The following is a 23,019-nucleotide window of genomic DNA, read 5'->3' as shown; positions in this document are numbered from 1 at the left end:
TCACATCAATCTCTATGGAGTCTAACCTTAGGTTAGCATTGAAGTCCTTCCCAAGTGAGAGAGACCATTCATACCATTTCAACTTTACCTATTTAAGACCAAAGGACAACCATTGAGCTAAAATATTTGGTTGTAAACCATTTCCTTTGGAGTGGGAGATAACCAATATCAAATGGAATAAGATCATATCTATGAATTGATAAAGTAAAGTAGTAACTAATCCAACTAAGCATCTAGGTGGAGACTTAACCCTTTCATATCTAATGAGATCTTGTGAGTACACCATAAACCCTAGAATAATCCATTCCTATATAAGAGAGCTCAAGATATGGTGTTACACTCAAGTTAGTTGAGGAAACACTTGGTTTTAAGGGAGAGACCTATTCATATATCCAAATGGTTAAACCATTATTCCTTGAGAGAACTCTAAGTGAATATCTCAGGCATTCTCCTGGGATATAATCTATTGAGACAACCATAGCCATGTCCATCCAAGATAGTATAAGAGAGGTACTATACCTAGTTGATCAAGACAATACTTGATCATGGAAGTGAGAACCCCATTTAATGAGAGGTATTTAGGAAGCCAAACCTTGATCATTATGAATTGAGTAATGATCATAAACCTAAGAACTTGAGGTAGAGTAATTAAGAACAAGTTGATCATGTTTAATACATGATCCTGCTCTTGAAGTATGTGAGGATAAGTTAAACCCTAATAAGATAAGTAGATATCATTCACCACATGAAATCATAGGGAGGTATCTAGTAAGCAACCATAGGCTTATACCCTAACCTTAACTTGTGATTCACTTGGGATCATAAGTAGAATCCTACCACATCCATATTTCATTTATTCCTCAATTATAGGACATAAGAAAACCTTAGAGTCAAACCCTATACTTTATATGGTGAGAAACCATATATCCATAGGACCAAAGTTAACTATAAAAAGAACTATAACCAATGTAGTTACTTTAATGATAAATTGAGGTTAGTAATAGAAGTTAATTGGTAAAAGATAAAACCAATTCTTAAATCCTTAGTAATTAGAGAAGCACATAAGATATGAAGCAAGTAACCATATTACCATGGTTAGGGGAGATTAAACCCTAGCAAAGGCAATATGATGTCACCTCGTCTCTACAACCTAGAATTAAATCTCAACCTTAGTTTTTGTATCACTATGGTGATCATAATATAAAGCTAGGCACTAATTGAGATTCAAACCAATTGCCACTATGAGAATGTGATGAGAACCCTAGAATTGTTCACTAGTTAAATCTTATACTTAATTATGGAACTTAAGAATAACCTAGTGTTAAACCCTTTAATTAAAACCAGGGGTGGTTATCAACCACATATTCCCATAGATCAAGACCAAACCATGATAAGAGTATTATTCACTTTAGGTATTTCAAGGTGTTAGTGCTAAACCTTAGAAGGAAGTTACAATAGAACTTACAAGACCTTAAATATTAATAATCCATCTTATCAACCCTAACAAAATACTCTTGGAGCCAAGAGAGGGATAAATTGAATTGTCATCATTAAGAACCTATTTGAAAAGTTAGCCATATTTAAAATGCAAGTGAACAACCAATATGGTTAAACACATAATCAAACCCTACTCATATTTCTACCATGAACAAGAAGGTAATTTCTAATAATTTAACAGAATTGATCACACAAGAATAAGGAACTTAAAAGGAATACATAAAATTCATGTCTATTTGATATCTTGAATAAACCACAAGTATGCAATCTAACCAAATATATAATAATTGTTTCAAATAGAAAAGTAGTTGAATCATTATTGCACTACATATTAACCTCATAAGGAACCTGCAAGGTATAAACAGGATTTAAATTTGAATTTTAAAGCAGAATTCAAAACAGAAAATAAGAAAGAAAACAGAAAACAAAATAAAGGAGAAAAACCTTACCAGACTTACCTGGACCTTGCCAGCCGTAGGAGCCCAGCAGGAGTCCACCAACGCGGCCCAAACCATCACCCAGGAGCAGCCCACTAAGCAGCCCACTTAACCCTTCGTAAAAATAACGACGAGGAGATCATCCTCATCCTCTTCCTCATGCATGGAGGACAGCGAGACGCCGTGACCATCTTCTCCTCGGCGCTGGCAAGCCCTCCTCGCTCGGCGTCGTGACGAGGCGCGCCCTGGCGCCGTATAAAGGCCTCCGACGAACCCTAGCCTCCAATTTCTTCCTCCTCGCTCCATTTTTCCTCTCTTGCCGAAACCCTAGTCGATAGGGCACCGGCCATCGCCGCCGATTGGGGAAGCCCCAAGCTCCACCGAGACCTCCGTCGTCACCACCATGACCTACTTGCCCCTCCTGTACAAGGAATCGAACCAAGAAGCCCCCAATCGCCGGAGGGAGCTCGTTCCCTTTCGCCGGCAGGCCGCAGAGAAGTCGACCGTGTCGTCGTCTCCGGCCATCTCCTTCGCCAACTCGAAGCTATACGCGGCAAGGGTGAGCATGCGCTTCTCGACAACCAATTATTAGTCTCAATCATCTACCGTAGCATGCCCGCGTCGTTCACCGCCGTGCGCCGCCGCTGTTCGCGCTCGCCGGAGCTACTCCGACGACCTTTAGAGGGCGGCGCCGCCACCACTAACTTCGCCTAGGTCTTCCGGTTACAACGAGTACCCGCGCAGTTCCGCGGGAGCGCTCCAGCTCCGGCGACCATCGCCACTGGCCGCCGGTGAGGGCTTTGGTTGCCACCTCACCGCCACGGGGGCAGCCATTGTGGCGACTGGCCCACCAGTCAGCCCCTGGGGGTACATTCTGTCCTGGTGTGTTTAGTGTTTAGTTTATTTTTTTCAAATTACAGAAAATGTCTGAAACTTTGAAATAATATAGAAATTTCATACTAACTCAGAAAAATATAAATAAGATATTGAAATTCTTATAAAAATAAACTCTATCCAATAAAAATATAATATAAAATTTTATTTTTAATAAAAATTTAATTGTCTAACCATTATTAATTAAGCCTTTTCTTTTAATCTTGATTGAATTAAAAATTCAATAATTTGGAAACTTTCCAAATTAAATAAAAACCAGTAAATAAATAAAGAAAACATTAAAACTTATTTCTTTATTTATTATTTTGTTAAATCCTTATTAGAAGGATTTAAACTCTAAATAATAATTACCTTAATTATTAATTCATTAAAAATAATAAAATGCCTAATTCAATATTATTTTTATTTCAAAGTTATTAATAACTTCAACTTTATAATGAAGTTATTAACTTAAGAACTATATGGTAGATTAGGAAACCCTAGTTCCATTATATATAAAATAGTAGTTCCATAATTTCATATGAAACCCAAAACCCTAATTCAATTAGGAACTCTAGTTCCATTAATCCATAGGAACTCTAATTTGTCCTAAACCTAAACCCTAGGTTATACCATGTGATCATTCTATTTACTTTTAAATCATAGAACCATATAGAACCTAGATACTTGGCATGTCCACCTAAAATGTAGAAGACCTATCATTAAAAAGAGATGGGTATTCTATGTGTTCATTTTCAACAGACCTAGATGATCAAATAGGGTTAACCAAATGTAAACCCTAGTTCCAATCCTCAGAGACATCAACCTTACCTATCCATGCCTAGCATCACACCCTTGTGATGAACCATAATAGCAACCATGCCCAATATTGTGCATCATATACCCTACACACTAAACCCTACTAGTGTAGATATTTATGAACCATCTTATTTAGGAGCCAATTATTCCTTAGTGAACCCAATAGCAAACCTTAGACAACCTCAACATTAATTGAAACACTTCTTATTAATTAAGAAGTATGTTCTTCAAAAATTATTCTTTTAAAGAAAATAAGGAGTAGCCATCAACCCTGCCTAATAGGACCTATACACCCTAGCTAACTGTCACCAGTAAGATATAACCAACCATAGTAGCAACCATTTATAACAAATGCTTAAGTTGCTTATACTTAAGTAAAACCATACAAACCCTAGCTACCGATGAATCCAACTTTGTTGTGATTCATCCCATCCTTACTACAGAAATTATTTGGAACCCAGAGTAAACCATAGAACTTCATAACCCTAATTATCATACTTGTTCTTTATTAAAGAACATGTGCTTCAAAAGTTATTCTTTTGAAGTACATGATAGTTAATCATTAACCATGCCATAGAGTGCTAAAACCAACCACTATTCATTACTTGTTAGGATTATACCAAATGTTATTGTTGTGTGCTATTAATGCTATTATTATGTTATACTGCAGCATATGTTTAGGATACCAAGTAATCACACCTGAATAAGAACCTTGTTTGTGAATCACTCTAAAAGTGCAACACACTCTAAATAAATCATTTCAACTCATTAATCCTAAATCATCGGGGTTAGGTCACGCTTAGAGCGATTGCATCTCATATTTATGCATTATTGCATCCTTGCCAATCTTTTAAACATCATCCTTATCAGACGATGATGCTATTTCAGAATTTGGAGTTATTGCGTATCGAAGACCTTGCCTGCATAATCTTGCAGTCAAGAAAGGCAAGTTCATCGCTTGCTCATGTCATTTGAGTATTTTTACCAAATTACTTGCAAAGTACTATATTTATCACTATTGCATCAAAAGCAAAGCACTATTTTCATAACTATGAATATGACTAAGTGGTGGGCAATGGAACCATGGATTGTGTTGATATGGTGGAGGTTCCATTGCAAGGGTTTATATCCATCTAGGATTAAACAACAAATGTCGTCCAGTGATTCTTGTGCCGTAATACCCGTGTTAACCATAAGATCTGGAATGGGACGGAGTAGCCAATTGTATTTCCACCTCTCATACATCAACGGACGCGCTTTACCGGAGAACACTTGAATCCTATGGTGCATTTGGTAGCTGGGGAAGCTTAAAGTCCCCACGGCTTTGTCCGTAGAACACTTGTAGCCCGAAGATCATTTGGTGGCTGGGGAAGCCTAAAGTCCCCACGGTATTGCGGTCTATGAGGGGTTGCATCTACCGGCGAAGGAGTTTGGTTCGATCCCAAACTGTCGTCGTGGTTGGGGTCCACCCTGAAATACGAGAATAATGGGACCGGCGAGGACCCAGGGTCGGGGATGCAACAAAGGGTGGGTGTGCGAGGTAGCGGAGGAATATGAACGGCTAGGACCTTATACCGGGCCTCACACCAAAGGAAGTGTGGACGAGAACTAGACTCGGTTGGCACCAAGGTTAAGATCTCTTATGGGTAAAGCAACACACCTCTGCAGAGTGTAACGAACTGTGACCAGTCACTCCCTGTTCCGGGATATGGAACTGCGAACGCTGCCGGAAAGGAACTCCATGAAGTTCTAGTCAACCGGTGAAGGCTGACGGACATAGCTCTTCAGAATAAAAGCAACCTTTTGAAGAAATGATTACAAAAACCTGCATTGCCTATGACTTTCTGGTCTATGGCTGTAGCTAGTGCATTAAACACCTCTTTCCTATAATGAACTTGTTGAGTACGCTCGTACTCATCCCACTCTTAAATCCCCTGCTTAGATTTGGAGGCATCGAAGGAGGATCTACAGTGCAACTCGAAGGCCGAGGAGTCAACAACTACTTCAAGGGACAGGACCATGTCAGGAGAGTCAAATACCACATTCAACAAGGAGAAAACCTAGATTAGCAATGGAGGGAACTAGCTTCCTAAACCTAGCTCCTATTTAGCTAGAATCTATTCATAGCCTCTATAGCTAGTTAATTACTCTACAAGTAGAGTTCGTGTTAGGATTAGACTACGAGTCGTTCTTCTGGAGTTTATTTGCAGTTTTACCTCATTGTAAAGTAGGAGGCTGTGATGATCTTATGTAACTGAGTCTGTGTGTAATTCCTTAGACATGCCTTGGACCCGCATATGTTTCTGTTGTACCACTCTGAGCGATATAATACTAGTGGAACGGTGTTTCATTGGTGTTATATCAGACTTGCATACTACACCATGCAGTGGTATGCCGGGTCACCACAGGCTAGCCGCTCCTTCTCAGGCCGGTTCCTCCAGACGCGCCACCGCGCGAGAAGGAGGAAGGCGGCGGATTGGATGAGAGGAGGCAGGAGGCAGCCAAGCGGGATTGGGGGAGGAGAGGAGAGGAGCGGGTGGGGATTGGAGGAGGAGCAGAGGCCTGCGATTGGGGAGTGGTGGCCGATCTAGGGTTTTCACCCTGTGACCTCACGCGCATACGAAGTGCACACGAACGAGAGCCCATGGCTTTCTCAAACTACCGGTCCCGCAAGTAGCTGGTCCCACGCGTCATGGACTGTCTAAGAAAACCAACATGTGAGGAAATTTTTGACGCATTCAACGGCTGTGATGAAAAGTGGGACTAAGATTTTACTGTGCAGGGTAGAACGGACGAACCAGATTCGTTTGCCCCTTTGAGATGGCCTGGTTGAGAGGGTAGTGTTTCAACATTTATAGGAGAAATGCATGGTATGTTCCACGTGTTGATTCACGCTGGAATGCTTCACCAAGTTTCGCCGTGCTTCAGAAAACTCACGAACTGACACGCGATGGAACACGATGAAACCATTGATGGTATAAAGTTATTTCTGGCACTAGCATCTTACATCTCTACAACTGTAAGCTTGTGACTTTTTACATATATTTGTATTAGGGTTATAGGTAATTTTATTTCTTCGTGCTATAGAGTTGTTTTACTTGCCTTTCAATTGTCTAAGATTTTCTTTAGGGGTTATTTGCCTTCACATTTTTCTTCCATTAATTGGTTTCATATTTTGTGCAACTTTAGATAATAGTTTCTTAAACACTTACGTATCAACTATTGTTTTAGATTCCTAGATAGAAGCATTTGCATTCTCCCCATCCATTACACATGTAACATAAATACTTTTCTATTTACACGCATGGTGTGGGTGTTTTTCTTGTTCAGTGCTTTGATCTATCAACCCATTAGGCCCTAACATTACATGAAAAAATCGTCAGAGGGGATCTAAATAGTTTTAATTATGGAAATCTTGATTTTCTCTCATATGGATGATTTTAGCTAACTCATGGTATTCTACTCAGAGAAGTAGCCTCTAGGTTTCTTGTGGCGATAGAGCTTCTTAGCAGTGTTGTCCTCCGGTGCTCAGGCGTGAGTATGTCTCCCTTTTACATACAATAATTTTCAGGAAATTTTACATAAACAATATTAAAACTTTATTCATATTGTCACTATGATTTATCTCCCCTGAGGAGTTCATTCTGAACATTCTAAGGATAACCTTAATGGACGAAAATACTATTTACTGTTAGACAAAGTTCACGGGGTATACATTACTCCAGTATTACTATTTTCATCTCGAGGATATATAAAAGTTCATGATCAGTTTGGACTTTTGGATTTATCAACCCTAATATACATATGATATTGATGAAAGAAAATGCACGTATCTTGCATTTTACTTCAGAAGTAGATTTCTTCTATTGCTTACACCACTAAATACTAAGTTTTTTCACCCGAATTTGAGGGGTGATACCATTCATGCTACAATTATGAAGGATCCACTAGACACTTAAAAATCATAGATCAATGATTGTTATATTATGTTTATTTTTCAACTTAAATGTTCTATAATCTGCAAATAATCATAGTTAGCAACCACCAATTTGTGCACTACAAAGCCGTCGTGCTTTTCTTTTCTAGTTTGGGCACTAAGCTAGCAAGGAAAAAAACACTTTAAACATGAAAGGATTTAATGCTTAGGTATAGATAATTTTTCAAATGGTGATTCAGTTCTTAGTTGACTTTGAAGTCATTAACCTTAAGATTTCATTTTTATAGAATTCCCACCAAGGGTAAACAACCGAACAAATCAAGGTTGATAATAGTACTTTTAGATATCCTCGAGATGAAAATACTAATACTGTGTATACCGTGTAAACTTTGTCCAACAGTAAATAGTATTTTCTTCAGTTAAGGTTATCCTTAAATATTTTAGAATGACCTCCTTAGGGGTGATAAATAAGAGTGAAAATTTGAATAAAGTTTCAGTATTGTTTATGAAAAAATTCTGAAAATTATTGTTTATGTGAAAAGAATTTAACTAGTAACAATGAAAAGATATATATACTCACGCCTGAGCCAAAGACCTATCTTTCATTTTGAAATTCTAATTCGAATCTCCAATGCACGATAACTGCTTTTCTACTATATTGAATTTGATATTAATAGTTTTCCAATTAATATATTTTGAGATTCTGATGCAAAAATGTTCATACAAAATGAATAACTCTCCTAAAAGTATGGATATCATAAAAAATTATAATTAATAAAAAATCCAAACTTTTCTACACCACTATGATGCAACAGAAGACGACAACATCATGCGTGCCCACGTGTCTCGTACAATTGGTAGTTGACAAGGCAGTATCGCAATAGCTAGTACTCAGTTGACGTCATGCTCAGAAAGAGTGGGTCTTAAAAATCCCTTATTTGTAATATTATTGGTTATAGCAAGAGTAAGTACGTGCATCCTCTAGATATCATGCATTTATAATGCAAGTAGAGCATGCATGGTTTGCTCGGAAAAACGGCTACGTGGTTCATTTATTTGCTTGAAGCTTGCAATAGGGTAATAAACTAATAATTAATTTACTCTATGTTGGAAACATAGAATATAACATAAATTATCCATGCATAGAATGTTTCACCCTGTCATATCGACACTTTGTGTTTATCTTAACTTTGATGTGAAATCTTCAATTAGATTGCACTGCCTACCTTAGGTTGTACATTATTGGCTCACATGGCGAAATTATGTTGATTTTCGAGACATATGTATGCCTGGCTTGTGAGTTGATTTCTGTTAGTAGATAAACCATGACAATAATATTTTGTAGATTTCATTTCCAATACTTACCTAGAAGATTAACAAATCCTAAATCACCCAATCCACTAAACAAGACTATAGCACATTAGATGGCCTGGTGGTATCAAAGCTACTATCTTTCATATGAAGTAGATGCATCTATTTCAAAATATTACTAGTGGCATACATACGTATGTTGTGAGGTTATTTTGTATGACTTCCTACATCTTAAGTTAAAATCATGGCGACATCAGGTAATGGAAACTAATAATGTGTTTCAGAGATTGAGGTAATTTAACTAGGATTTGGTGATTTTGGATACGGTAAGATATTGCTAAGATAATGACCATACTAAATTTTAGAAGGTTTGAAGCTTGATAACTTGTTGTGAAATGATGAAATGTTCAATACTATTGAGATCATACTATGGTGTAATTAATTTGCTAGGTCCTTAGGACATCCTATGTTGGTCAGATAGTTCCCTTGTAACAAACAATGAGTTAATATGATTTAGGGATTTCTATTTCCGTGCCCTCGGGTCCTTAGTTGTACTCAGTTTTCCCCAGCTCCTTAGTTTTTCCTCAGTTTTTTCCAAGCCCTTGTCTGAAATCCGCAGAAGGAGCTCGGACGGAGGATTCCCGTTTAGTTGACGTTGGTTGGTGCTGGCAAGTGGGGCCGCTATTTGTGCCCCGCAGTGGACACGTCTCCACTTATCTAGATTATCGTGGGACCCACAACTTGTCCACGTTAGCGCGCCGGACCCACAGCTTACCTAGGTGACCGTTGCAAAATGGGAGCCTGAGCCAGCCCCGCGCCCGTGCCCGTGCCATTGCTTCTCCTTTCTTTCCCCGCTCCCCATTGTTCTTCTTCTCCGCCAGCGGCAGCCCTTCTCCGGCAGGCGGGTGATGTCTAGTTTCTCTTCGACCTCCCGTTCTTCATGGCCGCAGTATGGACCCGTGCCTTTGACAAGATGCCCTGACTGCCCACGCCAGGAGCCTCTGAAGTGGTCAATCTGTAAGACGGACGACAACGGCAACCGTGGACGTGAGTTCGTTGCATGCGAGAGCTTTCCATATAGAGAGGGGGATAAGGTTAGATCTCGCTCCAATTTCTCTGTTTTCTCTCGATTTTCTTGTTATTCCCTCGAATTTGGGATTTAGGGTTCACGTTGTTGTTTTCAGATCTTGAAGAAATGCAGACATTTCGAGTGGATCGATGTGTATGTTCAGAGGCTTCAATTGCAGGAATCAATTGGCGCTATTGGGGAGCACAATTTGGGAGGGGGGGGGGACTTGCTGTAGAGAATGCGGCGGAGAGAGGAGCCGTTCCGATTATGCCTAATGCTCCCAATGCAGGACTGGCGGAAGTGAAGGGGGAACTGAACAAAATGAAGAAGCAGTTAAGGCAGCTGATCGAGTTGAAGAAGCAAGCTAATCTGATGGTTGGTTTTTTTGTTGTATAATTGCGATCAGATTCTTATCATTGCTCACCAGGCTCTAGAAGTTGTTACAAGGGATACCTTGTTACAAATCCATTATTCATTTACATGTACTTGTAGTTGCTTTCAAAGTTAGTGTGTGCATTCACCGAAATTATCAACTATATTCCCTAAAAGAAAAGGAATGCTAAAGAAAGTTGATAATTGTTAGAGGGGTGACAAATAATCCATTCACCGAAATCCCCCAAATATGCCAAATATGTATGTCTCATGTTTCTACCAAAATTACCAAAACTATATTCCCTAAAAGAAAAGGAAAGCTATAGATAGTTGATAATTGTTAGAGGGGTGATAAATAGTGCATTCACCGAAATATGTATGCCTCATGTTTATACCAAAATTATACCACTTTTGGGCCGTTTCAAAATACCAATACTATATCGCAAACTATATTCCCTAAAAGAAAAGGAAAGCTAAAGATAGTTGATAATTGTTAGAGGGGTGATAAATAATGCATTCACCGAAATCCGCAAATATGTATGCCTCATGTTTATACCAAAATTATACCACTTTTGGGCCGTTTCAAAATACCAATACTATATCCCAAACTATATTCCCTAAAAGAAAAGGAGAGCTAAAGATAGTTGATAATTGTTAGAGGGGTGACAAATAATGCATTCACCGAAATCCAAAAATATGTATGCCTCATATTTATACCAAAATTATACCACTTTTGGGCCGTTTCAAAATATCAATACTATATCCCAAACTATATTCCCTAAAAGAAAAGGAAAGCTAAAGATAGTTGATAATTGTTAGAGGGGTGAAAAATAATGCATTCACCGAAATCCGTAGATATGTATGCCTCATGTTTATACCAATACTATATCCCAAACTATATTAAGTGGCAAACTCGTTATTGCACATAAATAGAGGGGTGGCACTCTCCACCGACAGTGAGATAGAGAGGGGCGGCCACGAAGAGAGAGAGAGGATGCCACGAAGAGACGGAGAGGGGTATACTGCCCGTTAGATCAGGGGATCAACGGTTCGTGGAGTCGATCCGTGTGACAACGGCTCAACCAATCAGGATAAGTTTGGGCTTCTGAGAGCATTTGTGACAGTACTTGAGGGCAAAACTGAGTAGTACTAAGAATCCAAGGGCACATAAATAGTAAATAGACTAAGGGATTCAAAAAAAGAATTACAAAATAAAAAAATGCATGTTTTGTACAATATAATTCATATTGGGCTACATCAAATTATTTGCAATTCAAATATACATGAGTGTGACAATTATGGCATCATTTAGACAAACTATGTTTTTGGGAAAGATGTTTTGGAAAGGGGTTTGAGTGGAAAACCATGCATCTTCATAGCTACACTAGTGATTCTGATAAGTGGCAATTTGTGGTATAACTTGATATATATATATTTGTTAAGTTTTCTAGGTGGCAGGTTGCGTAGGAAGACTCCATGAGTAGGTGCCACTATGTTTTTATTTTTTTGGATTTTTTTGCGCATGAAATGACTCAATTAGCTATGTTAATCTCATTTGTTGACTCTCTGTTGACCAACTACTTGAGGGTAAAACTGAGTATATTGCACTTGCCGGTCTAAGTCCTCGAGGGGAAAACTGAGTACAGATAATTTTTTTGTATAAGACCCGAAGTTATAACTGAGTACACCAAACATCCCAGAGTTAGACTCGTATCGCGGTGCATGCTGCAGCCGTGCATAGCGGACGCGTGTTGCGGTACACGCCACCTTCGTCTTTAAAGAGCCCCTCTTTCTCTCCCTCGACGCACGTTCTCACTGCAACCACATCTCCTGTCCCATCATCTTCTCCACAACCGAAGAAAAAACCCCAAAGAAAACCACCGGCGATGGAGAAGAATGAGATGCCCATTGTCGGCGCATCAGCCGCCGGCGAATCGACCGCCGCCGCCGTCTAGGCCCCTGTCGCTGCTTCCAACCTAGCAGCCGGCGCATCAGCCGCCGGCGCATCGGCCGCCGCCACCGTCCAGGCCCCCGTCGCTTGGGACCCGTACGAACCAGTGCCGTACGTCGCGCCGGAGAACCCCTACGACACCAGCATCGTTGAAGACGAGCCGGAGGTAACCCTTTGTTCCCTTGTTCTTATCCCATTTCAATCCTTTTGTGTTAGATCTAGCATTATTAGGGTTTGACTGTTCCTAGTTCAATCCATTTGTGTTAGATCTTGCATTATTAGGGTTCGTCTGTTCCTAGTTCAATCCTTTTGTGTTAGATCTTGCGTTATTAGTGTTTGTGATTTTCTTTTGTTTAAGATTTGTGCCGATGATGGTAAATATTTGGGCACAAATTGATTCAGGGTTTGGTCAGTAAACAATTGGTGTGTACAAATTTGTTGTGCATGATCTTTGGTTTGCTGACTCAAATCCTGGATATAAGTAATGTAACTGAGGCTACCTCTTTTTTTCGAGCCCATATTATCATGCATGATCTTTTGTTCACTCTCTGTTCCATCATCGTTGCAACTGACTCCGTGTTTTTTGCACGATCTTTGGTGCTACGTGACAGGTGCAGAGCAGCGACGTCGACAGCGACGACAAGTCCTTCCACACCAAGACTCGTCACGTCCTCAGGAGGCTGCAGTCCGGCCATTACGATGGCCCCTTTGCTCGAGTCATTTACAAGTGCCCCTTCTGCAACAGGAAGCTCCGCGCCACCGACTTCAACTCCCTGGTGAACCATGCTGAATCCATTGGCAGATGCGACGCTAAAGTTGGAACGACCGTGAACGTGCATGCGTTGGTGGCCAAACACAAAGCACTTGGGATTCACCTGCGCAACCTCCAAGCGAGTCACATGCGCTACCTGGAGGCGTTGAACGTGCGTACTGCACTCTCTGTATGTGACTTCTCTATCTGTAGAGCAGCTTAAATTCATGTAAAATGTAGCTTATGTTGTATCTATCGGTACTACTGTTGGATCTGTCGTGAATATATCTATGCTATGTTGGTTGATGTATGCAGCTTATCCTATATTTTCTCTCTGGATTTATGCCCTAGATTTCCTACCCGATTGGGTAAAAACGAAGGCATAAAGAAATGAATGGCGTTAAAAAACAGAAGGAGAAGCTGCTCTAGATTTTCTACCAATTTGGGCTATCAAATATAAATGAGATCGAGCGAGAGAGAGGAAAAAGGTACATTCAAAACTGCTAATCTGGGCGAAAGAGACAAAAACCACTCGTGCCCCCGTCCCGGACCCACACGGCTCCACATGCTACGACCCACACGCTACGGCCACACAAACACGATCTCGTCATGTCCCACGCGGTCCCTTCCTACCATCCCCACAAGACACGGTCCCACACGACGCGACCCCACAAACGACACGACCCCACTCATCAGCACGGAACGGTCAACTTAACGGATTCCTTCCGTCCGAGCTCCTTCTGCGTGTTTCAGATAAGGGCTTGGGGAAAACTGAGGAAAAACTAAGGAGCTGGGGAAAACTGAGTACAAGTAAGGACCTGAGGGCACGAAAATAGAAATCCCTATGATTTATCTATGGTGCTTCATTGAAAAACATGTTTCTAGCATAAATGTCCAATATGCCGAGCAAAGAATTTTTGATGCAAGAATATTATGAAAATTTTCTTGCTTGGTTGTGTTTGTAGTAAATGTAGCTAAAAGTGAAAGAACTTCACAAACAATTTTTATTAACATTCAAAGGAACGAATTAAGCTAATTCCAAATAGAAGGAAGAACAACAATAAATTTAACTTTGGGTGATATACGTGGACACATGTTCATGTGTGTTTCCATGTTTTTAGCTCAACATGTCTTGCTAGATCATTTCCAAACAAACCATTTGCATGTGAATTGGGGTATATTAATTTCCTTAAATTTCTATTAAATAATTATTATCCGGGAACCACAAAAATAATAACACCATTGGGTAAATGAAGCCGAATTTTGTAACGACATGCGAAAAATACGTAGCATTCAATTGAAAGTAATGAGAATGTGAGGTTTAGTCAACCATTGAATATTTGAACTTTCGGATTTATCAACCCTAATAGGCATATGATATTGACAAAATTGTACTTTTCTTGCATATTTACTTCAGGGAGTAGATTCTTCTATTGCTTACACCAGTAAATACTAAGTTTTTTTCACCCTAATTTGAGGGGTGGTACAATTCATGATCTAATTATGAATGATCTACTAGACACTTACAAATCATAGATCAATGATAGTTATACTATTTTATTTATCAACTTCAAAGTTCTATAATCTACAAAAAAATAGTTAGCAAGAAAATAAAATCACCTATTTATGCACTACAAAGTTGTCCTCCTTTTCTAGGTTTCTAGTTTGAGGGAGTATGCTAGCAAGGAAAGGAACTTTAGACATAAATGTATTTAGGGCATGAGCAATGGTGGCATACACGACTAGCTGCTCCATGTAAAAAAGTTGTCAGAAGCAACATGATCAATTTTATATCTCCAATAGAAGCTACAACTTTAGTCAGGAAAAAGAGAGAAGTGACCCCACAAATATGACACTATGTATCTCTTTCTCTCTCCAAAAAGCATGCTTTTAAGGCTTAAGATCCCACTTCCTGAAGAGGAGGCTGCCTCCTCATCCGAACCTACTTTGGACCACCCGAACCTAGTTAAAGGTGTGAGGCAGTAGCTCTAGGGCAGTGCATTGGGCATGCCCTTAGTGCTTACATTTTTCTATGGTGACAATTTTTTACATGGTGATTCAGTTCTTAGTATATTTTTAAGTAATCTTCATGGTTTAATTTTATAGAATTTGCACCAAGAATAAATGACAGACCAAATAAAGGTAAGGACAATACTAATCATAATATTTTAGATATCCTCAAGATAAAAATAATAATACTAAAGTAATGTATATCCCGTGAACTTTTCCAAAAGAAAATTAGTATTTTCTTCCATTAAGGTTATCCTTAAATATTTTAGAATGAACTGCTTCGGGGTGACAAATCAGAGTGACAATATGAATAAAGTTTTAATATTTCTTATGTAAAATTTCCAGAAAATTGTTACTTATGTGAAAGGGATTTAGCTAGTGAAAAAGAAAAGAGATACATACTCATGCCAGAGCCAAAGACATATCTTTTCATTTTGAAATTCCAATTCGAACTAAAATGCACTATAACTACTTTAGTAGTTAATTTAATTTAATAATAATAGTCTTTCAATTATTATATTATGAGATTCCAAGGTAAAATCATTCATGAAAAAAATGAATGACTCTCCCAAAAGTATGAATATGGTACAAACAAATTGTAATTAATAAAAGTTCTCAACTTTTCTACACCACTATGATGCAATAGAAGAAGACAACGTCATGTGTGTCAACGTGTCTCTTACAATTGGCGGTTGGCAAGGCAATACCGCAATAACTAGCACTTAGTTGAGGTCATGCTCAAAGAGTGGGTCTTGAAAATCCGTTAGTTCTCATGTGATTTCTTATAGCAAGAGTAAGTACCGTGCATACTCTAGATATCATTCAATTATTATGCAAGTATAACATGTATGGCTTGCTCGGAAAAATGGATACATGGTTAATTTGCTTAAACCTTTCAATAGGGGAAATAATTAATATAAACCCCCTTGGTAAGCTAGAATATAACATAAATTATCCATGCTTACAATGCTTCACCCACTCTCCATATTGACACTTTGTGTTTATCTTAACTTTGATGTAAAATCTTCAAATAGTTTGCAATGCCTATCTTAGGTTGGGAAAATCCTATTCATCGCTAATTAGTGATGCGTACAAACCATCGCACACACGATTTTCAGTTGTGGGTCTGGCTGGCCGCGGCCCATCTTGTCTGTCTTGCGCTTTTTTTTCTGGTTCGATCTCCTGTTCTCTGTTGGTTCGGTTCAATACGAATCCTACTAGGACTCTTGTAAACCCTAGCTTGGCTGATATATAAAGCCAGGCAGGGGCACCCCTTAGGACAGACATATTCAGAAGCATAAATCATAGAGGCGACATGCCTAGACAACGCAACCCGCAGATTAGAACTAGGCTAGATCCAACAACTCCGCCTATGGCGGCCCCCTGTACTCATATATATTCATATAGTGGATTGCTAGCAGGACGTAGCGATCCTCCACCGCGGGGAAGTGAACCTGGGTACGTTGGGTCATCTCTCGCTCCCGAAACTTCCATCGTCGCCTTCCGTCAACCCTAAGCCCCTCATGGTGGGCATTGCTGAGGAACCGCCTCGTCAATTGGCGCCGTCTGTGGGAATCGTGCCGGTTGGATTTCGTCATCCGGACGAGATTTTCTTTGGTCATCAACTTTCGCCATATCGCACCTAGCCAGTTTATCGGTTTCATCATCAACAACAACGCCGGTGGCTTCATTTTTGTAAGATCGTTATTCTGCAACCCAACATTTTGGGCTTGACGTCAACATTGCCCTCGCATTTACGAGCGACAATGGAGAGCTCTGGCGGCGACCAGATCGTACGCTGCTGTCGAAGGAAAAAAACAAGTGCAATCAATCGTACGCTGATGTCGAAGAAAAAAACCAACGGGTGAGAGGCACCACGTGATCATGCTCCCTGGGTTGAAGGCGCTTTTTTCTATGGAATTCAATGCTGAGTTTGGAGCGCATAGCTGATGTATCAGTATCACATGCGAATACAATACCATGGAAGGAAAAGTTTGATCCACAGATTGGCCTAACCGATGACCTTGCCTTAGACCGATCGGTTGGTGCTACTCCGTTGACAGTAGCGATTTCGCTGCTGCGTCGGTCTGAGCGGACTCGGCGACAATGTCGACTGGAACCATCTGAGCAAACTGTCAGATGCATCTTACCGTAAGAAAAAAAAGGGGGATCAACCTGCTAGTTAGAATCAGTTTCTGGGTACGTATCAGGTACGTATCAATTGAAGACTACAGTATACTATACAACTTACTGGGATGAGCGGACAACTCAAAAAATACTCTCTATCGGATCATGGTCGATTCTACTGCTAAGAAGATCCGCCGTCGCCACACTCGGGTGCTCAACCACGGATCCGCCATATCAGCTACGTCCATCTCATCGACTACTACTCCCCTACATGGATCAAGTCATCAAGTTTATCAGCGACGAACATTCGATACAAAAATATCAGGTGATATATTTTCACTACTTACAAAATTTATTTCGCTAAATATTTTTTGGCTCGTACTATTATTTGCGCGCAGGTTTTTGCGCCACAATATAACTGCAGATTGAAAGCAAAGATTCGATTACTCTGCTCGGTCGACCGCGCCCGTCATGGCGCACTTGCCGTACTCGGGGGCTTGCGTGTCACATACCCAACATTACGGACTCAATATATTCGGATGCTCACCCGCCGCAGATCGGACATATCAACTGCATCCTCTTCATCGGCCATGTCAGCTAGGCGTTGCGTGGCTACATCAACTATTTCTGGCTGCGCAACTATTTCGACTGCGCCCGCCGTATGGACTATCTTTGGTGGCACAACTATTTCGACTGCGCCTGCCGCATGGACTATCTTTAGTGGCGCAACTATTTCAACCGCGCCCGCCACATGGACTATCTTTGGCCGCACGACTCTTTCGACTACGTCTGCTACTTCAACTATTTCTGATTGATTACTTCGACTGCGTCCACCATGCGACCTGCTACCATATTGGCCTCGTCGCAGCCGAATTAATGACTTCATCATCTATGGTTATCAATGGATTTATCTTCTTCGACTCTAGATATATCTTCTCCCGATGCATTCTCGGGTCAGTGGATTCATCGTCTGGAATATTCAGTGGATATCATCTTATATAATATTGACTCGATACACTACCATCGGGAGCACTGGAATTACTCGGGGGCTGCAATGAATTATTACAGTATCGATAATTAATTAATACTCCCACCGGGAGCTAAGGTTATCGATATGAATGTTACAGTATTGATAATTAATTAATACTCCCACCGGGAGCTATGGTTATCAATATGAATTATTACAGTATCGATAATTAATTAATACTCCTATCAGGAGCTATGGTTATCGATATGAATTGTTACAATATTGATAATTAATTAATACTCCCATCGGGAGCTATGGTTATCGATATGAATTATTATAATATTGATAATTAATTAATACTCCCACCGGGAGCCATGGTTATCGATATACTAAAAATCCATCCAAGCCTCAGATAAATTATCGAGTGCTGCAGTTGATGTACACAATACAACTTACAAACAAGACACATTCCGGTACTTTAAACTACATAAGTACTAAAGAGCGACGGAGTCAACGGCAGGCATAGTTCCTTCGATTCATTCGGGGGCTGCCGCCGAAACATACGCAATCGGATGAAGCGGAGTTGCAATTACTAAATGGTTCATCGAGCCTGCAACATGAGCTGATCACTCAATGAGTTCGCCTCCGATAACTTTCGTACAATAGCATCACCGATGCCAAAAAGAAGAGCATCAAAGTTTGCTCAACAAATATTTGTCACCGGCATTAGAAGAAAACTATAACATCGGGTTGCTCGACTTGAGTCTATACACGGTTGCAAGCATCCGTGCCTAGACTCGGGGGCTACTCCCATCGTGAGCGCTGGATGCGCACCCGATAAAAATTATCGACTCCTCTGTGACATCAACCAAATCATCGACTCCTCTGGGACATCATCCAAATCATCGACTCCTCCGGGACATCATCCAAATCATCGACTCCTTCGGGGCATCATCAAAATCATAGATTCCTCTGTGACATCGTCAAAATCATCAACTCCTCTATCTATGATATCGTCAAAATCATCAATTCCTCTATCTAGGACATCATCAAAATCATCGACATCATCAAAAGCATCCAAATGTTCTCGGAACTCGAAGAAGTCTACGGTATTCAACACAACATTTTTTACACCCTATACATAACTATTTCATATTCATCTACAGGCTCGGGTGCTACTCCCATCGGGAGCGCTGTCCGCGCACCCGATTAAAAGATAGAATTATCGTCAGTAAAGAAGAATGAACTCGAAGACGCTGACATGAACATCAAGATCTTCGAGTAGTACAACTTGAGTCTTTGCGCTATCATGGCGTGTAACTCACACGTTCGTTGGGAACCCCAAGAGGAAGGTATGATGCGCACAGCAGCAAGTTTTCCCTCAGAAAGAAACCAAGGTTTATCGAACCAGGAGGAGCCAAGAAGCACGTTGAAGGTTGATGGTGGCGAAATGTGATGCGGCGCAACAACAGGGATTCCGGCGCCAACGTGGAACCTGCACAACACAACCCAAGTACTTTTCCCCAACGAAACAGTGAGGTTGTCAATCTCACCGGCTTGCTGTAACAAAGGATTAACCGTATTGTGTGGAAGATGATTGTTTGCAAGAAAACAGTAAAACAAGTATTGGAGTAGATTGTATGCGATGTAAAGAATAGGACCGGGGTCCACAGTTCACTAGAGGTGTCTCTCCCATAAGATAAAAGCATGTTGGGTGAACAAATTACAGTCGGGCAATTGACAAATAGAGAAGGGCATAACAATGCATATACATGATATGATAAATATAGTGAGATTTAATCCGGGCATTACGACAAAGTACATAGACCGCCATCCAACCGCATCTATGCCTAAAAAGTCCACCTTCAGGTTATCATCCGAACCCCATTCAGTATTAAGTTGCAAAGCAACGAGACAATTGCATTAAGTATGGTGCGTAATGTAATCGACAACTACATCCTTAGACATAGCATCAATGTTTTATCCCTAGTGGCAACAGCACATCACAACCTTAGAACTTTCTGTCACTGTCCCAGGTGTCAATGAAGGCATGAACCCACTATCGAGCATAAATACTCCCTCTTGGAGTTAAGAGCAAAAACTTGGCCAGAGCCTCTACTAATAACGGAGAGCATGCAAGATCATAAACAACACATAAACAATAGATTGATAATCACCATAACATAGTATTCTCTATCCATCGGATCCCGACAAACACAACATATAGTATTACGGATAGATGATCTTGATCATGTTAGGCAGCTCACAAGATCCAACAATGAAGCACAATTAGGAGAAGACGACCATCTAGCTACTGCTATGGACCCATAGTCCAGGGGTGAACTACTCACTCATCACTCCGGAGGCGATCATGGCGATGAAGAGTCCTCCGGGAGATGAATCCCTCTCCGGCAGGGTGCCGGAGGCGATCTCCTGAATCCCCCGAGATGGGATTCGCGGCGGCGGCGTCTCCGGAAGGTTTTCCGTATCGTGGCTCTCGGTCACCGGGGGTTTCGCGATGGAGGCTATAAGTAGGCGAAAGGGCAGGTCAAGAGGCGGCACGAGGGGCCCGGAGGACGGGGCCGCGCGGCCGGGGCCTGGGCCGCGCCGCCTCGTCATCCGGCCACCTCGTGGCCCCACTTCGACTCCCCTTCGGTCTTCCGGAAGCTTCGTGCAAAAATAGGACCCCGGGCGGTGATTTCGTCCAATTCCGAGAATATTTCCTTACTAGGATTTCTGAAACCAAAAACAGCAGAAAACAACAACTGGCTCTTCGGCATCTTGTTAATAGGTTAGTTCCACAAAATGCGTAAATACGACATATAATGTGAATAAAACATGTAGGTATCATCAATAAAGTAGCATGGAACATAAGAAATTATCGATACGTTGGAGACGTATCAAGCATCCCCAAGCTTAGTTCTGCTCGTCCCGAGCAGGTAAAACGATAACAAAGATAATTTCTGAAGTGACATGCCATCATAATCTTGATCATACTATTTGTAAACATATGTAATGAATGCAGCGATCAAAATAATGGTAATGACATGAGTAAACAACTGAATCATAAAGCAAAGACTTTTCTTGAATAGTACTTCAAGACAAGCATCAATAAGTCTTGCATAAGAGTTAACTCATAAAGCAATAAATCAAAGTAAAGGTATTGAAGCAACACAAAGGAAGATTAAGTTCCAGCGGTTGCTTTCAACTTATAACATGTATATCTCATGGATATTATCAACATAAAGTAATATAACAAGTGCAATATGCAAGTATGTAGGAATCAATGCACAGTTCACACAAGTGTTTGCTTCTTAAGGTGGAGAGAGATAGGTGAACTGACTCAACAATAAAAGTAAAAGAAAGGTCCTTCAAAGAGGAAAGCATCGATCGCTGTATTTGTGCTAGAGCTTTTATTTTGAAAACATGAAACAATTTTGTCAACGGTAGTAATAAAGCATATGAGTTATGTAAATTATATCTTACAAGTTGCAAGCCTCATGCATAGTATACTAATAGTGCCCGCACCTTATCCTACTTAGCTTGGACTACCGGATCTTTGCAATGCCATGTTTCAACCAAGTGTCACAAAGGGGTACCTCCATGCCGCCTGTACAAAGGTCTACGGAGAAAGCTCGCATTTTGGATTTCTCGTTTTTGATTATTCTCAACTTAGACATCCATACCGGGACAACATGGACAACAGATAATGGACTCCTCTTTAATGCATAAGCATGTAGCAACAATTATTATTCTCATATGAGATTGAGGATATATGTCCAAAACTGAAACTTCAACCATGATTCATGGCTTTAGTTAGCGGCCCAATGTTCTTCTCTAACAATTTGCATGCTCCAATCATTAAGGTGATAGATCCTTCAGTACAAGACGGACATGCATAGCAACTCACATGATATTCAACAATAGTTGATGGTGTTCCCCAGAAGCATGGTTATCGCACAACAAGCAACTTAATAAAAGATAAAGTGCATAAGTACATATTCGATACTACGATAGTTTTTAAGGCTATTTTGTCCCATGAGCTATATATTGCAAAGGCGAATGATGGAATTTTAAAGGTAGCACTCAAGCAATTTACTTTGGAATGGCGGAGAAATACCATGTAGTAGGTAGGTATGGTGGACACAAATGGCATAGTGGTTGGCTCAAGGATTTTGGATGCATGAGAAGTATTCCCTCTCGATACAAGGTTTAGGCTAGCAAGGTTATTTGAAGCAAACTCAAGGATGAACTGGTGCAGCAAAACTCACATAAAAGACATATTGTAAACATTATAAGACTCTACACCGTCTTCCTTGTTGTTCAAAACTCAATACTAGATATTATCTAGACCTTAGAGAGACCAAATATGCAAATCAAATTTTAGCAAGCTCTATGTATTTCTTCATTAATGGGTGCAAAGTATATGATGCAAGAGCTTAAACATGAGCACAACAATTGCCAAGTATCACATTATCCAAGACATTTTAGAATTACTACATGTAGCATTTTCCAATTCCAACCATATAACAATTTAACGAAGAAGAAACTTCGCCTTGAACATTATGAGTAAAGCCTAAGGACATATTTGTCCATATGCAACAGCGGAGCGTGTCTCTCTCCCACAAAGTGAATGCTAGGATCCATTTTATTCAAACAAAAACAAAAACAAAAACAAACCGACGCTCCAAGTAAAGAACACAAGATGTGACTTGAATAAAAATATAGTTTCAGGGGAGGAACCTGATGATGTTGTCGATGAAGAAGGGGATGCCTTGGGCATCCCCAAGCTTAGACGCTTGAGTCTTCTTAAAATATGCAGGGATGAACCACGGGGGCATCCCCAAGCTTAGAGCTTTCACTCCTCTTGATCATAGTATATCATACTCCTCTCTTGA

This window comes from Lolium rigidum, chromosome 3 (assembly GCF_022539505.1).
Source record: "Lolium rigidum isolate FL_2022 chromosome 3, APGP_CSIRO_Lrig_0.1, whole genome shotgun sequence".
Classification (NCBI taxonomy): domain Eukaryota; kingdom Viridiplantae; phylum Streptophyta; class Magnoliopsida; order Poales; family Poaceae; genus Lolium; species Lolium rigidum.
The sequence above is the reverse complement of the archived record's forward strand: the minus strand, read 5'-3'. Positions refer to the sequence as shown.